This window comes from Episyrphus balteatus, chromosome 2 (assembly GCF_945859705.1).
Source record: "Episyrphus balteatus chromosome 2, idEpiBalt1.1, whole genome shotgun sequence".
Taxonomy (NCBI): Eukaryota; Metazoa; Arthropoda; class Insecta; order Diptera; family Syrphidae; genus Episyrphus; species Episyrphus balteatus.
The window spans coordinates 53167814-53183348 of record NC_079135.1 but is presented as its reverse complement, the minus strand read 5'-3'; the positions used below and the strand labels follow the sequence as shown (position 1 = coordinate 53183348).

General features: G+C 29.9%; 1 long non-coding RNA gene across 1 annotated transcript; it reads left to right on the top strand.

Annotated features, from left to right (window-relative positions):
* The first annotated feature begins 11906 nt into the window (after positions 1-11906).
* On the top strand, positions 11907-12500 carry LOC129912003 (uncharacterized). The gene is made up of 2 exons (XR_008771729.1): positions 11907-12205; positions 12336-12500. It is a non-coding gene; the product is annotated as an uncharacterized LOC129912003 (long non-coding RNA).
* The last annotated feature ends 3035 nt before the right edge of the window (positions 12501-15535 follow it).

The following is a 15535-nucleotide window of genomic DNA, read 5'->3' as shown; positions in this document are numbered from 1 at the left end:
ACGAAACGATTGATGATGAAAATTGTGTAGTTTGAGAGTTTCGATTCGGCTAGATACATTTTTGTGTCAGTTGGAATATTATGGAACGTTCCAAGTTCCAATTGGGAATGTGTATGCAACATTTTTGCTTTTAAATTGTGTATAGGAACTTTTATGTAGGTATTCTCATGTAACATGGATTTTCTTTTGTTCGTCGAGGAGTTTAAGCTACAGTTGTTTTGAATTTTGTTTTGTAGAAAGAATAAGAGTATGAGTTTTTTTTATAATATTTTATATTTGATTTTTTAAATACAAAAATATTACATTGAATAGAGAATAGTTCCATTGTTAACCTTTTAGATGTCATCCGCAATTCAAGCAATTAATTTCTATTTGCCGGTACTGGGCTGGAAAAGAACAGCAATTGGAAATTAGAAACAGGTTGATGCAATAAATAAGTAGATACAAAATGACTTCACTACTTGAACAAAAAATATCGGGTAGATACTTACAAATGTAAGAAACAAGATTGTTGCAAAAAATGTTTGTATCAGAAAAAATGCAATTGCAAGTAATTTAATAATAAATAATAATTTTGTAATAATATAAATGTATAAATTTTATTTTCAGTGCAAAATAATTTTATCTGCATTTTAATTTTTTTAATGGATTTTTTGTAATTTTTTGCAATAAATATGTACTATTAATAACACTTGTTTAGAAAAAAAATAATAAAAATTTTTTAAAGAAAAATGACTCAAAAAGACCAAAAACAATAGATTTTAAAAGGCAATATTTTATCCAATTTTAGTCGTATTAAATTTTTGTGACCATATTTTATCGATAGAAAACTTAATTATCTACAAAAAATTACTTAATAAACATTTTCAAATTCGGATTGCTTTTCAAGTTATAGACAAAAGCTTAAAGGGTCGGAAATATTGATGGTTACAAAGATGGTCATATCTTTATAACTTATTCATTGATTTTGAAAAAAAAATTATCTTGTTATTTTTGCCAGAAAGTGTACTAAAAATGAAAAATTTTAAACTATGAGGACTCGAAAGTCGAAAGATTTTGATTGGTTTTTTGTAAAAAATTCCTTCAAATTATCGATGTATAAATGTTTTTATACATTGCACTTAAACAAATAGAGTGATGCAGAAAAGTTATTCTAGTATTTATTGTTCATTTATTTAGCTTTCACGTTCTGGTTTTTCTGTTCAGATTGATCTTTTGTACTCAAGATATAGCCCGAACGCTAAGTTGTTTGAAAAATTGAAAAATTATATCTCGAAAACGTATCCATCGTAATTTTTTTTTTAAAGTGATTTCCGAGTTCCTGATGTCAAATTACGTAAGCAAAAAATAGTGAGATTGAGTGTCCACTTAGGCTGCAAACCAGTGCAATTGATATTTTTATAACCCTGTTTCAATTAAATAAAAAGTAAAAGTTCTGTGCACATGTGAGTGACCAACGTATGTATGAGCAAATGAACGAAAAAATGAAATTTAATGCATCTCCTAAGTAAATTTTTTAACAAAACCTGTGTGCAAGCTAACAAATGTTTAGTAAAAAAAAAATATATTTTAATGAAAAATGAATTTTATGAACAAACAAATTGGTCGTTACGAATTAAAATTTGTTCGTACGAAAAAAATGATGACGATGATTTAAGAAAACGCTTACTTTGGTTTGCCTTTTTTCATATTAATTTTAATGTCTCCGTTAATACTTATGATATAAACATTGTTAAAATTTTGAATTTTAGGAGAAATGTTATTGTAACTGCATTTAAAAAATTTTAATATCTTATTTATTGCTCAGATATTAATTTTTAAATGGTGTTCGTTTTTATTACCCATGATAATTTTTTAACTTGAGGCCATTTTTCTTTTCTAAATGTGTGATAAATATAGTAAATATAGCCTAAACGGGGGGAGATAGACCCCCCCTCCTATAGTAAAAAATGATTGTATTGAACTCCTCTACAAAATACTGTTATCAATTCTTGTCGCCTTAGTTAACGTACTCGTGCCATGATAGAGCCCGTAACACGCTTCAGCTTTTTGGCACATTCCTCCTATGATAAAGATAAATAAAGTATTATACATTACTTAGGATGAAATATATAAAATAAACCATTAATTATCTTTTTTAAAACGTTATGTCAACTTTTCGATGTGTTCTAGACAAAAAGTACCTCATTGAAACAATATAGCACCTTACGTTTCTGGAATAGACTTTATTAATGTATTTCCACATTGCTTCGTTTCAGTTTTATGTTTTGCTAGAATCCGAACCCTACATTTTTATTTTAAAATTTTTTATCAACATGATGTGAATTCCAGTTCCAGCATTCCAGTCTTCATTTTCTACATGCTACATGCATCCACTGCTTATAGATATTGTATCTTTTGTATGAATCAGGCTATGCTTTGAAAAAACAGTTTGCGTAGACAAAGAAATTGGTTATGTACTCTAAAAAAAAGCGCATCTGGAAATGCATAGTATACAAATTCCTAGTATTTATTTTATTGTGTGTATTTTGTTGGTACAGAATACAGATAAGTTTGATTTGAGAGAGTGTAGTTAACACGAACATGTTGCTGGACTTTTGGTGCTTGTATTTGAGTTCAGGAATGTTATAGAGTTTAACGATTTTTTTTTGTTTTTTAGCTTTAGAGAGTTTTTCAGTTTTGTTTATTTAATAAATTCATGCACAGTTTAAATATAAAGGAATTGTTTGTTCACATAAATAAAATAAAAAGATATTTAATTATAGGTAATTAAAAAATTAGGATTCATTAACGGAAATACACTAATTTATTATTCCAGTTAGAATTTGCTGAACCTTTAAGAACAGGTGGCATGTATCTTGTAGCATTTTTGTGGCTTTTCAAAATGCAAACAAACTATTGAAATTATGTATCGCAACATTTCTCACATGTTCCAGGGAAAAAGTATGTAATATAAAAAATTCAGGAAATAAACACAAAATGAAAAGGCCGTTATGATAAGATTTTACGTAGGATAGTTAAATAGATAAAGAGAAATAGACACACTTTCATAAACACTTTGATTAAAACCAGCGATACCTGACGTTTTTATTGTAGGGTAAAATAAGATTTACTTTAGAGATAAAATACTTAACTGTAGTGAAAGAATGCGAATGCTATCTATGTACTTAAAGGACTTCTTGAACTTTGATGGTTTCGTTTTAAATAGACAGGTGGATGATGAGGATATTTAACTGAACGTTAAATGAGGCTTCTGCAGAATCAGGTGTTATATTTGTTTTTTTTTTTTAAGTTTCCTTTTTTTTTTCTACTACATAAATAAGATTGTGTTACGCTCCTTTTTATATTAGAAATGAATGAGGAAGAAAATTGTGAAAGGAAATGCCCTGAATTATTTTTTTTGTTCGTAATCGATACTTTTTTTTTATTGAGTATCTTATTGAAAGGCAATAGAAGAGAGGCAAGAAATTGTAAAGACTTCGAATATGGGTTAAAATAGAATGGTTGAAAAATATACTTAGCTACACGTTTGCTAGGAATTTAATAGTTTATGTATATCTTTGACGTTTGTTTTAAAACTTTTCTTGGTTAGAGAAGTGTTTGGTAGATTTATATGAAGTACATAGTACATACATAGTTAGTTATGCACATATAGGTGAACTATTTATAATACTCTGTTATAATAAACCATTTATGGAATTATGAAAATAATATTGTATAATAAAATAAAGGATAGCTGTGAGAGTTGATTATAATGGAATAGAAAACAAAACATAATTACATTTTAACAAGTATAATCTTTGAACAACAACAACATCTTGAAGATTCTACCACCAAGTGTTTATGGCTAGATTACAGCACTGTTTCACGGATGCCAATCCGAACATCAGATTTCTTTATTCCATTTGTATGTGGTGCTTAGTCTAGTAATTTTTCATTTAATTTGAAAAACTTTTTCTGTCACACTTGAGTATTGAATAATAATAGCTTATGTGAGTTAGAAAACTTTTCCCAATTATAGGTGCCTATGTATAGGTGACTAAAAAACAAGTATCTCTTTTTGGCGTACCAAAAATCTAGAAGCGTGTCGAATGGTAGGTATCTTCAAAACATAATTTTTTTGATAAAACAAAATTTGAAAAAATATTAAAATGTGGTCAAATAACAAAATATTTCATTTTGAGTAATTTAAAAAAAAAAGAACAATAAAATAAGAAACAGTGATCAGGAAGTGTAAGCTTTTGCAGTCTTGGAAATATATGCACTGGGGTTCAAAATAATTTAAATGTAGATAGTAGTTACCTAAACAAAAAATGAAAAATATTAGTGTCTGTTTTATTTAGGTATGTATGTGTTTATTATTAGTGTCTGTTTCATTTAGGTATGTTTGTATTCATTATCAGAGAAAAAATAAAAGAGGGAGAACTATACTTCTGGTATTTTTATTAACTTTATTTCTGGTATATTTAACTTAATTCTGATTAAATATACTACTAGAAGTTAATTTATGCCTGGCGTTATGTTTTCTTTGTGTAGATGATTTCTAGTTATTTCAATAATTATTTCTTCATTACATTTATAATTTCCACAACAGGGCAAAAACAATGTATCTACCTAAATAAAGGATGCGGATATAATTAACAATTATAAGGACGTTAAATGCTATAATTTTCAATAAAAGGTCTATAACAACTAAATCTTTTCAGTAAAAACAAGCTCTATAAGCATGTTTGTATACCTAGTCGAAAAAATAGATATATTAACTTCAAACACGTCCGCCATTTTGTCACTAATCCCTATTTTAAAAATCGGGCAGTGATACAGAACTGAGCCATTATTTATTCACTCTCCATTATATTTAAAGTCACCATTAAAAATGAGATATCTGTCAAATCGCATAGTTTTTTTAAATTACCCGTTTTTATTGGCATCTTTAAATTTAATGGGTTGTGACTTGTGAATAAATTAGAGTTAAGCAGGAGTAATTTTTAGATCTTATGTCTTATTTTCAGTAGTTTTTGAAACGACAGTGGATACCTTATCCATTTGTCTTGAAGTCATCATTTACACTTCAGAAATTTCGGATGTAGATCATTTAAAGTGAAAGTTCCCGATATGAGGCAAAATCAAATTTTCGTTTCCAAATGTATACATAGCTATTCCGTCAATATTTAGTAAAATTAAGAGGTCAAAGGAGAATGGGCAAATTTGTATGAAACGTGGACGTTATGTGGCCATTAATGAATTTGTTGTTTTATGATGTAATTAAGTCTTACATATGTATTGCAGAAGTTTTATCCTTGTGACGTACTTCAATTTGTCCTTCATACATTGAACAATGCATTAACAAAACTAATACTGCATTATCTTGCATTCTTAACAGCGAAACGTCCATAGTAAAAGTTTTTCCTAGGTTATAATTCTTTTATTTGATACCAGTTTCATTAATGGCCGCTCAACGTCCAAAATGCCCATTCTAATTTTTTAAATTCGAGCTTTTAAAATTGTTTAACAGTTTTATTTTTTTTGAGAATACATCTGACACCTCTAACATCTCTGATAAGAAAAATTATTTTACTCTTCGCAATTTCATGAATTCTGTACAAACCATATAGTTTAACATCATTGCTAAATCCAATTTACAAAACAAGAATTCAGAAGTTTGTTTATTTCTTTTTCATTTCCTTTATGTGCGTAAATGGTATTTATTTAATACATTGATTATAGTTGGTTCTTTAAAAGCTTTTAAATAAATAAAGGCTCCAAAAATTAAATTTAATTGATTTCTATCTTAATAGCGTAAATATTTATTAAAACAAACGATTTACGAATGCTGTAGGTACCTACGCCTGTTTAACTCATATGCACATTATATTGGTATTGCTAAGGCATCCAAAAGTGTAAGTACTGTGCTTGATGTCAGTGACATTTACCCAATTAATTACTACGCGCTGCGACACAACAATAATTACGTTGCAGGAACTATCAGTAGAACCAAAAACTATGCACCAGTTTAATCGCATTAGGACGGAAACTTTCGAGTTCGTAGTCACGAGCAAGCACGCATACAACACATAGCATCGGGACAAGTTACTACACATTTAGGTTTATTGACTTTTGTATCTTTTTTGGCTGGAACAATTATTATTATTGTCTGCTGCAAAGAGATAGAAGTCTAAATATATTATTAATTTAATTGTTGGCTTTTAGTTTGATCTTTTGTATGGAAGTTAACTTGTACATTCATATCGCTTATAAGCTCTAATTACCTTAACCTTAATTAGTGAACAATGGACATGAAATAAATTCCGGTTTTCATTGACGAATGTGACTATATCTTTACCTGTTCCTACTAAATGCATCTTTCAAACTGGAATTTTGTTTAAAAATTGACATTAAAAGAGAAAGTCTATAGAGTATGAATACAATACCGTATCTACCGTTTATTATCAGGTAAAATGTGATTTATTTAGAACAAAACAAAATATTGAACTTTCGTAATGATATGGAAAGTGAAATATTCATGTTGCTTTTGTGTTAAAAAACGGAACCTAGAGGATACCCACCACTATAGGCTTTAGTCGGCCGATAGTTCGGTCGGTTTGGGATGATAGTGCCCCACCCTGCCCCACTTAATAGTAGGGCTGGTAGAAATAAATAAATTTAGTTTGTAGGAAATCATTTAGCACAACAAACTTTTTTATCGGCCTATACCAAATTACATTGAATTTACATTTTTGTATACGATTTGGGTTAAAACATCGCATAAATTAAAAATTGTAAAATGGTATCTTACAAACAGTTACAACAAAACCAAATTAAAATTGTAACGCTTGAATATAATCAGTCTAACGACATTAAAGCCACGTTTCAAGCAATGATAGTCATTAGGGTGTCCGTTATTTCCCAAAGTGATGTTTAGGACCTAAATAAGGGGAGTTTAGCAAAAAAACATTTTTTTGGAGGTCATTAACCCGTGCCTCTAGGGTCATACTTTTCCCATACAAATTTGTATGCTATATTTTTTAACTTTTGCATAATTTTTTTTTCTCTCGAGTCAAATCATCTTTTTTTCAAATGTTTGTTGATTCTGGTTGGAAAATATTTCCTTTAAAAGATCACATTCAAAATTTCCCGTTAAAAAAATTTTTATATTTTATTTTGGTTTTTTTTAAATTATTAGCTGTTTCGTATTTTCGCTTTTGCGTTTTATTTTATTCTTCTTAAAGTACACCACCTATCACACAATTTTTGATGCAGTTTTATTGGTTTTTAATTCTTTTCAAATATTGCATCAAAAAACCTGTGTATAAATCAAAAATTTTAATGCATTAACGAATTTTTTAATTTTTGTTTTTATATTATTTATATAGGTACCTATATTTATAGTAAAATGCAAAGTAAATATACAGGGTGTCCCGAAATAAGGTAGGGACAATTTAATAAATGATTCTTAGTTATATTTTAAGAAAAAAAAAAAAAAAAGTTGATAGGTATCATTTAGCGATGATTTAAGAAATTCCTTACTTTGATAGGCCTTTAATCATGTTACTGATAACTTCTCTCTTAATAATAGTGGTAGAAACTAATGACAATAACAAAGAAAAAAAGTCACACACAATATTACCAGAAAACTCATACATTTCATGATATTTGGGAAAACATGTACCTACCAGGTAAAATGTGTTTTTTGCTTTAGTCTTAAAAGGCTAATGACCGATTTCAGAAACATTTATGCGCTTTGGCTGCAGCTTGTACAGATGGACGCAACGACGACGCAACTCACCAACACACAGACCGACGCACGACGCGACGGCCGTAATGAGGAAAACCACATTTTTGGACTTAGCCATCATCACAATGTTAGTTTTGATTAAAACTTCAAATTCTTTTTTTGACAGGGCGTTTACATATATGTATACATATGTAGGTGACTGCAAGGGGGAAAGTTACTGTAGGCTACATTTTTCTACCAAGATTTTTATCAGATTTGTCCTGAAGACAATTGACAAGGTAATAGACTGTGATCTGTGAACTTACCTTTCTCCATCAATTTCCATAGAATGGCTCCCTAACCGCTGCCTGTGGTTCCAGGTTTAATAAATTCGAAAATGCCATATTTTTTCACCATCAATGAAATATCTGGCTGGTTGACTATGGTTTTGGATTCCTTGGAAAAGTTAAATTTCAAAGTGGAAATTTACTTGTTTTTTTTAAATAAATTTATACTCAAAGTAGGAAAATGTTTCTATTTTTTTAAAGTGATTAAGGCCCAATTTATTCACTCTCCATTAAATTTAAAGTCGCCATTAAAAATGGGAAATTTTAAAATTCGTATGCGATTTGACAGATTTTAAATTTTTAATGGTGCCTTTAAATTTAATGGAGAGTGAATAAATTGGGCCTAAATCAAACGTACATATTTCTATTTCCAATTTTGTACTTTCAAGACAATTAAGAATCCATTATTTTTCTATCGATTATTTTGAATATTTGGCCTTAAGAACAATATTCACTGAATCACCTTGCAAGTTGCAGAGACATCGATTAATCTAAACGATTTACCCTCTTGAATCAATCGATAGAATTTCCAATGCTTTAATCTCCACCCGATACCCGACAAATACGGTGATAAATCTCCTTTCAAATGGACACACCGTAAAGAATTGCACTTCGACATACCGCATTCTATAGTATGTATAATACAGACAAAAACAGGGATAAGAGACGGAAGAGATTACACTCAATTGTCGATTCAAATCTCGGATACATTGGTGTAACTTTGTATCTAAATGCGCATCGTATTCGAGTATTTAACTCATAAATTCATATCCCGCCCGAGCAAAATGGGTATTGTGGTGTGATTTGCGCTAATAAATATTATTTCTCGTCCTGGTGTGTCGCCTGATTGTTCTATGTCGATGTGATGCACTGGTTCAAATGTATATACTTGTACATAAATATAGCATCCAACTACACGCAGCACGCGCTACCCATTGCGGAACAAATCGCATTAAATTGGAAAAAGGAAAAATCCGGAAAAAAATTTGCGAATGGCTAGAGAACATGTGCGCAGAATTGCATGTTGTCGATCTTTATTTGAGGTTTTTGCACTCCTATCTATTTTTCGGGATGTGATTCTAGACCAAGCAAGGGATTCTCTGCGATGCGATGGAAGGCAATAAATATTATCAAACATTTCGCAATTTTTTTTTTTGTATTTTTGTTTTTGCAGTCTTTCTCTCAGAATGTAACGAATGGCTTGAGGGTTTTTATGCAATGTGTTCGGTTTGTACTGAAAATGTGTTCCATTTAATGGTTTGTGTTGACAGATTGAATTTAGTTTTAATTCAATTTCTGTGTCGGTTGTTGTTTTGGTTGGTGGGGGAGGATTAAACGCGACCTTTTAAAGGTTGTTTTTTTTGGAGAGTAATTGGAATGAGAGTAAAGCTGTTCCATGACATCTGCTTTCAAATAAATTCGCGAGTTCATTCTGACCCGATTGCGTTTTATATTGAAGGAAAGTGTTTTTTTTTTCCAATGATGTAGATATCTACTTGCTATCACAAAAAAATTGGTTTAGATAGTCTTAACTGAGAAGCCAGGATTATAAGACACAAATCAGCTACTTCACCTAATATATTGTTGGTTTAATTTACCTACATGATAAATTACCTCCATCTAAATCCTACACTCAGAGAAAAATTAACTATTTTAAATAGTCATTATTCACTACTTAATTAGTCACATACATATGTATTACTGTTTTAATAGTTAAAATTGACTATTTAATAGCTTATTTGGAGAATACGAGTACCTATACCTATTTTGATTCGATTGGTCACAAATAACCATTTTTTTAAAACCATTTTAATAGTTATCCCGATATTAACTATTTTTTCTCTGAGTGTTTAAAAAAAAGGATTTACCTTTAGAACATGTTTACATGTAACACATATTTAACTTGAATTTGCAACCAATCATTCTTTGACCAAACGTATGATAAAATCCATAAATTAATGATCAATCCAAATCAATAGAATTAAGGAATATTAATAAATTGTGTTGTATCGTACAAATATTCATTCCATTAAATTCATGAAACCTAAACTGTTTTATAATGGCAGTTGAAAATATTGAATTTTACCCATCAACATTCTCTACTTCCATGTAACCAGAAGGATTTCGGAGTCCGGCATTGTTCACATGATAGATACACTGGTATTCTTCTTTCGTATGTTTTATTTTTATATAAAATCCCAAAAAAAAAAAGAATACAATTTCTATTTACACAGGACACTATTCGTTGTTTGTATAGTACAAAAAGAGCTAAAGGGACACTTTAGTGTTTAGTTAGAGGAATAGAATGAAAGAGAGTTCAAGGGACATATTGAGGTAATTGCTTGTCAAATATAACATGAAATGGAAACATAGAAACTTACATACACGATACACACCTTACACAATTCAAAAAGATACACAGATGATATAAGCCAAACAACAAAAGATCTCAAACGCCTACAACATAAAAGGCGTCATCAAGCCATTGTTTGGCAATGGTATCAAAATAACAAAAAAAAAATCAATGTCCTGGTGTCGAAAAATGTGTCCTTTTTCTTACATTTTGTTGTGATATGGGCTTGGGTATAAAATTCAAGTTGGAAAAAAAGTAAAATCATACAATAAGGACCATTAATGTAGGGAAAGGTATACACAGTGCTTTAGTTTTGTATACATATGCCTACTTTACAGTGAGGTGAAGAAAGATTTAGTTTAGTTTTTAATTTGAATATGAACGGGTAACAATTTTTCGAAATCGAGACAGAGCTTGATCAACCTTTTTGAAATAAATAAAGTACAATAGTGGATTTGCCACTAAGGCTAGGCGCATACATGCGATTTTGATCGCGCGATTATTCAGTCGCAAATTAGATGACAAGAATTTCAATGACTGTAGACACAATTTTCAAATTTTTTATCGCGAGAAGCATGTGTGTTCACAGTCATTGAAATCCTTGTGATCCATTTTTGCGACTGAATAATCGCGCGACTAAAATCGCATGTGTGCGCCTAGCCTAAATAAGTAAAGTAAGTACCTGATTGAATTTATTCATCATACATTTTGATTACATTTAGTTTTTTACAATTCATAAAAGCAATGGCAAAAGCCGTCAGCCTGATTGAAAGTTAATATGATTCATGCCTATTACCGAAGACGCAGTGATTCACACGGCTCAGGTGGTATTGCCATGTTCAAAGGAGTTACTCTGGGAACTCCAACAATAAGGCAATATAATACAAAATTCAGATATGACGGCAAACTAAAAAGAATGGTAAACCAAAGTTAAAAATAAATGGAATAAAATAAAACTTTGTTCGCTAATCAGCTCTTTTGTTTAAACCATATCGACTAGAGATGCTTGTTAGTTGAAAATACCACAATTGATTAAAGCACCGCCTTAAGGTGCTAAAGTTTGATCTTGAATAAAAACATATATTTTTTCGAAATGTCTGAAAAAAAGTTTAAAAAATTGCAACATCCTATTAAAGGGTATTCATGTAAGGAAAAACCAAGTCCCCTGAAATGCGTAAAGAATAAAAACAAAATAAAAAAGAAAAACGACACCTCTTTTCAGGGATTCAAAGAATAAGACATTTTGTTTTGCTGTAAGAAGAAAAATCTGAAGAGATTAATTTTTATTAATTAAAGAAAAAGAAACCTGTAAAAGAAAATTAACATTATTTAACAATAAACAATTTAACATTCAACAATACCAAAACAATTTGGTTCAAGGGTTGAAATAAACCAAAGAAATAGAAAAAAAAAAATAAAAAAAAACCACTTTTAACTATTTCAACCCTCAAACAAATGGTCTTCGTATTAAATAAAACAACACAAGACATATATAAACAAAATGGTATAAAACAATTTGCTTCTATCACAGCCCACCATATAGTACCAAAATTCGTATTTTATGTATTCCCATCTAATATTCCACTCCTGTAAAAAATAAATCAATCACATTATCAATATGTAAAAAAAAAATATTTGTCAAAAAATTAATAAATTAAATTTCAAATAAGTAAAAATATTTTACATAAAGAAAAAGAGATTTTTGCCTTTGAAAGGGATTCGAAACCTTGTTTCTGGTTATCACATGTTCCCGTTCATAAAAGATGAATTCAAGATTGGGCTGCAAGAAAGGTACATATGTACATACCTAAATGAAAAAAATTCAATAAATATACATTATGCATACATTTATGTACATACCTACATATGTATGTATGTACATATGTGAAAATTAATCAAATTTTAATTTCAACTTACGAAGATATGCATTAGATGGTTCGCAGGACCACCAGACCGATTTCCATTATTCTTGATGGGAATATAAGAAGGTACTTTAATGGACCGCTAAACATTTATAAAATTATTCCAATAAATTAAAAATTTATATTATTATAAATGACAAATAAAATTGACTTACCATCATAAAGCTTCCTTATTCTTTCCAGGGCCGTCTTTAACTATCCTAGGGCCCTTGGGCACACGAGAATTTGGGGCCCTTTTGGAAAGTAAAATAAGTGCAATGGTTGGCTTCAAAGCAATTGTTGGTGAAAAAGGCGAGCCAATATATCGTTCCATATAAAGTACCTAGCGTCTTTATTTTTGGCAGGGCGCCAATTATACGTGCATTGAGACATCAATCGTTGCCACTGCCAATAATAACCCTGTATCCGTTATATGTTTCAGTTTGAAGAATTGGAAAAAAGAGCTCAAACGGATTGATAGATTTGCTAAAAACTCGGTACAGACGATTTGTACGGATTTAACGGATCTCCAATATAAAGTTTTCGAGATATTGCAATTTTCTCAAAAACGGATAACGATTTTAGTTTGAAAAAAAAACATGTAATGCTGCAAATAAGCCGCACTTTTGAAATAAGAAAAATATTTTTTTGGACCGTTATTAACGATACCTACTTTCCATAGAACCGATTTTTTAATGTAAACGACACAATCGATTTTAATGAAAATTTTGACATAAGAAAGGTTTATATTAAAATTAAGTAAACTTTAAAAAAAAATTATTTTTGGATTTAACAAAAAAATATTTTTTTTGAAAAACAATTTTTTTAAGTTATTTAATGAATTTTATGTGTCAATCTTTAAATACGAGAGCAATTAGCAATTCAAATTAAAAAATGTTTGGGGTTGCCAACCATTGTACCATGGCGTTTTCCATTGAACCAAAACATTGATGTACCGTCGACGAGCCGGCAATAGTTTTTTCTTAAACGTTTTCCAACGGAAAAAGTATTGATGTTTTTTTGCCGACGAATTGATTCTTTTTTCGTCTTTTAATACGAATCTACACATATTTTTACACAAGCACTAAAAATTTGACAGTTTTGCAAACTTCAAACGAAATTATTATTTAAGGAAAAAGATAATGGAAGAGAATTCGTTGTTTTTATTAATAAATAATCCTAGCTACAGTGGAAAAAAAAGATATTTTTCTTGTTTTTTTTGAAAATATTATTGTCTTATTTTTTGGAAAATTGAATTTTGGTTTGGTCGTTTGGATTTAGAATTTTGTCCGCATACAACGCCACATAATTTGTTTTCATTTTGAAAACATATATTTTCCGTATAGTAGAAAAAACTTTAATTGATTGTTTGGTTGCCATATAAACACTAAAACTTTTTTGGTAGATGGTCTACCCGACAAAAATGTTTTGAGAATAAATGTGTGAGAGAAATTTTCGTTCCTTCGGGGCCCCCCTGAGAATGGGGGCCCTGGGCACGGGCCCCGTGTGCCCTTATGGTAAAGACGGCATTGATTCTTTCATTGAAATTTAAGCCCATTCTTGGACTTATCCATTGCATTTTCCTGAACTATAAATATTACCAATCAATTAACAGTAAATATATTAACAAATAATTAACTTATTATTATTAAGATTTCCACCAAAATCCACTTTTTAATTCTTTTCTTCTACTTCTTGTATTTTTTCAATACATATTTTTTTTCGATACCTATTTGTATATTTTGATGAAAATATTTGACTGAAAAATTGGTGTATTTTTCGAGTTTGGGTAAACTTTTCAGCACCAAGTAGATGGGAATTGTAAGCTTGGACGAAAATTAGTACCAAATGACATGTTATTTGTCAAATTATTGATCATTTTCCGGAAAGAAACACAAAGAAAATTTGTTATTTTCCAATTTATAATTTTTTCAAATGACATTTTATAAATTAAAACAAAAACAAATTTCCTGTTTATTGCGATAGAAGGCCGTGTGTGAATTGCGTTAAATAGTTACCACCGTGTAAAATTTTTGACACTATTGAGGTGAACAAAAAAATTAAAAAAAAAATTTATTGTTTAAAATTTGTTCTGCCTTTTTTCTGCCATGATACTCCTTTTTAATAAAAAAAAAAAAACAAAACAAAACCATCTGCAAAAAAAAAATTAACTCAAATTTAACCAGGTCCCAGAGCCCAATAAATTTTTAACAGCTGAAAATTTTTTATTCACCTCAATAGTGTCAACAATTTAACACGAATTTAACTATTTAACGCAATTCACACACGGCCGAAATATTAAAATTAAAGGCCGACCTGACAGATTGGTGCCCATTTTTGACAAACTAAGTATGACAACTTTGGGAAGTATTATCTACCTTATCATGTGTACTGTGAGTCCCAATGTACTTTTTTGCTGAAATTTTGAGGATGGTTCAAAAACGAGGTCTGTGGTTGAATTTTGGACAAAAGTGCAACGGTGTTGCATCAAAAGTGGTAAAAACACTTTTTTTTACAAAAATGTTCCGGATGGTTAAAAACCGAAATTTATGGTTGAATTTTGTACCAAAATGCAATGGTGTTGCATCAAAAGTGGTAAAAATGCACATTTTTGCAAAAATGTTCAGGATTGTTCAAAAACGAAATTTGTGGTTGAATTTTGTACCAAAATGCAATGGTGTTGCGCCAAAAATGGTAAAAATTTTCGGAATGGTTCAAAAACGAAATTTATGGTTCAATTTTGGACAAAAGCGCAATGGTGTTGCATCAAACGTGGTATAAATGTATTTTTTTGCAAAAATGTTCTGGATGGTTCAAATAAGACATCGGTGATTGAATTTTGGACAAAAACGCAATGGTGTTGCATTTAAAGTGGTTAAAATGCACTTTTTTGCAAAAATATTCAGGATGGTCCAAGAACAAAATCGAAATGATCTCACAGTTCACTTTAAGGTGTGCGATGAATATATTTGGGCTTTTTTTGGTTCAACAATTTTTGGGAGAAAAAATGATAATTGCAAATTGATATGTCTTGAATAAGTCGCATCACAAATAGAAATTAAAAATCTACCGAGTACCGATTTTGCTTTCTAAGAAACTCAAAGTCCGTTTTGTGCATTTCCAAAAATCCAGCTCTATTCAGTTGAAACTATCAAATCAAACAATGCAATGAAAAAAATATTTATATCTATGATTTGTATTTTTTGCGAAAAACTTAGGT